We start from the raw sequence: 3275 nt of genomic DNA, 5'->3' as shown, positions 1-3275 counted from the left end.
TCATGCTCGTGCAAGAAATTTTTGGATCTGTGTTGAAACGTATATTTTGTTAACAGCCATATTCTAAAATGGATATAAAAAAATATGAATTCCCTCATCAATCAACACACAATACCCCCATAATGAAAAAGCAAAAAAATGTTTTTTATTAAAAACTTTATCACATTTACATAAGTATTCAGACCCTTTACCCTTTACTTACCTAGTACTTTGCTGAAGCACCATTGGCAGGGATTACAGCCTCAAGTCTTCTTGGGTATGATGATACAAGCTTGGCACACTGTATTTGGGGAGTTTCTCCCATTCTTCTCTGCAGGTCCTCTCAGGTTGGATGGGGAGTGTCGCTGCACAGCTATTTTCAGGTCTCTCCAGAGATGTTTGATTGTGTTCAAGTCCGGGCTCTGGCTGGGCCACTCAAGGAGATTCAGAGACTTGTTCCGAAGCCACTCCTGCGTTGTCTTGACTGTGTGCTTAGGGCCGTTGTCCTGTTGGATGTGAACCTTTACCCTAGTCTGAGGTGCTGAGCACTCTGGAGCAGGTTTTCATCAAGGATCTCTCTGTACTTTGCTACGTTCATCTTTCCCTCGATCCTGACTTGACTTCCATTCCTCGCCACCGCATGATGCTGCCACCACCATGCTTCACCGTAGGGATGGTGCCAGGTTTCCTCCAAACGTGAAACTTGGCATTCAAGCAAAAGAGTTCACTCTTGGTTTCATCTGAGAATCCTTTAGGTGCTTTTTGGCAAACATCATGCAAGCTGTCATGTGCCTTTTACTGAGGCCTGATTGGTGGAAAGATGGTTGTCCTTCTGGAAGGTTTGCCCATCTCCACAGAGGAAATCTGGAGCTTTGTCAGAGTGACCATAGGGTTCTTGTTCACCTCCCTGACAAAGGCCCAGAATATTGAGTACAATAATTTCTCATGTCTCCATAAAACACCTCTGTGCTTCAATATTAATCACAAGTTTTTTCCCAACACTCAAACCACACAGACATAAAGCCAAGTCTTGCCTTTTGATATCCAGCTGAGTGTGAACAATGTTGCCTATGAGATGTTGTGCAGGTGTTTGACCGTGTCCTTAGCCTTCCTGGTGCTGGTGAAGATCTCCTCCACCTCTCCAAACTTGGCACATGTTTCTGCCAGGAACTGCTCCTTGATGTTATCATTGAGGTGAGCAAAAGGTAACCTCCTTGATGGGAATGGGCCCCTCGTATAACACATCCAGAGGGGACATAACAAGGATACACTAGGCTTCTCATAATGACCTCAACACAGTCACCTTGAGAAACATTATACAAACATATAAATGGCCTGTTCGCTTATCTTAGTCCCATCTTGCCAACTCTTTTGAAACATGTTTGGCATAACATGGACTATAGGAGTTGGCAAGACGGCAGATCTGGGACCAGGCTACCAGACACACATTATATCCTTCAAATATCACAGACAACATGTCTCTGAAATATCGATTTGCATTCAACATCCAAACCAGTTACCTCTGAGCTGGGAGCTGCTGATGGGTGAGCTGGCAGTAAGGGCCAGCCTGCATGCCTATGCTCAAGGGTCCTCCCTGGCTAGCTCTGGTAGTGATGCCCCCATTCAAACGACTTACATGTAGTAGCGATTTTAGTACGTAAATCTTGGTGGGGGGAAAAATATATATGTTTTAGATGCATGCCAGCAAATCCACAACACTAAACAATACTTTAATTGTACTATAATGGTGCAATTAAGGGGTTACATAAAGCTGTCCCAACACCTTACCTCTGCTACACCTGGTTATCAGCGGAGCCTTGTCTGGCAGCAAAACAGTTCATTCAGCCTTATCTACTGCCTTTAAAAAATATATCTGACATGGGTGACTTGCATAAACAAATGGTGTTTCTACTGACAATTTAAGACGTACAAACTAAGGTATAAGGGGACGATGAGCGGGAAAGGAGGCAATCCGTCATTTCGATTAAGACATTTTTGAGCGAGCTAGGACGGCCATAGTCAGTATAACTATTTGTTCAGCACTTTTGAAATGTACAGCAACAGAATTCAGAAAATGGTCCATTCTTACAGCGTTCTCACTGTACTCCAAGTCAGAATTGTAGGATAAATAAAGGGGGCATATAAAGCAGACATTGAAAGCTCTTACAATATTCAATGATTACATTTCTCTAAAGCAGGCTATAGGCTACATGTGCACCACCGTCCAAACAGTAGGCGAAATTAAGAGCGGAAAAGAGACCAAATTATTAGGGTGAGGCACATGGGCTACTAGCATCTTACTACACAGCATACACTTAGTATTACTTTCTTAGCTACAGTATACATGTCTCCCTGGCATACTACATCATTAATGCAGCAGCATACAATACATTTTTGGACTCACCTTGTTGTGCTGTGCTCACTTGAACAGACAGGTGGTGCAGGGGTCCTTGGTGGGCAAATTTTGTCATCAAAGTCTGGCATTCTCTGGATTTATGGTGCTTTCAAGACAACTGGGAACTCTGGAAAAAAACAAGGTCGAATCATGATGACGTGATTTTTCAGGTCGAGCTCTAGACAGGCCCGAATTCCCAACTTTCAATTCCGAGTTGGATGACCATTCAAAAAATATTAAATAGTACCCGCAAAACACCCGTCTCAATGTCAATAGTGAAGAGGCGACTCCGGGATGCTGGCCTTCTAGGCAGAGTTCTTCTGTCCAGTGTCTGTGTTCTTTTGCCCATCTTAATCTTTTATTTTTATTGGCCAGTCTGAGATATGGCTTTTTCATTGCAACTCTGCCTAGAAGGCCAGCATCCTGGAGTCGCCTTTTCAGTGTTGATGTTGAGACCGGTGTTTTGCGGGTACCATTCAATAAAGCTGCTAGTTGAGGACTTGTAAGGTCTGTTTCTCAAACTAGACACTCTAATGTACTTGTCCTCTTGCTCAGTTGTGCACCGGGGCCTCCCACTCTTTCTATTCTGGTTAGAGCCAGTTAGTGCTGTTCTGTGAAGGGAGTAGTACACAGCGTTGTACAATATCTTCAGTTTCTTGGCAATTTCTCGCATGGAATTGCCTTCATTTCTCAGAACAAGAATAGACTGACGAGTTTCAGAAGAAAGGCGTTTGTTTCAGGCCATTTTGAGCCTGTAATCGAACCCACAAATTCTGATGCTCCAGATACTCAACTAGTCTAAATACTAGTTGAGTTTTATTGCTTTTTTAATCAGAACAGCAGTTTTCAGCTGTGCTAACATAATTGCAAAATGATTTTTCTAATGATCAGTTAGCTAATC

The sequence above is a fragment of the Oncorhynchus nerka genome, linkage group LG9a (genome assembly GCF_034236695.1).
Source record: "Oncorhynchus nerka isolate Pitt River linkage group LG9a, Oner_Uvic_2.0, whole genome shotgun sequence".
In the NCBI taxonomy this organism is placed as follows: Eukaryota; Metazoa; Chordata; class Actinopteri; order Salmoniformes; family Salmonidae; genus Oncorhynchus; species Oncorhynchus nerka.
The sequence above is the reverse complement of the archived record's forward strand: the minus strand, read 5'-3'. Positions refer to the sequence as shown.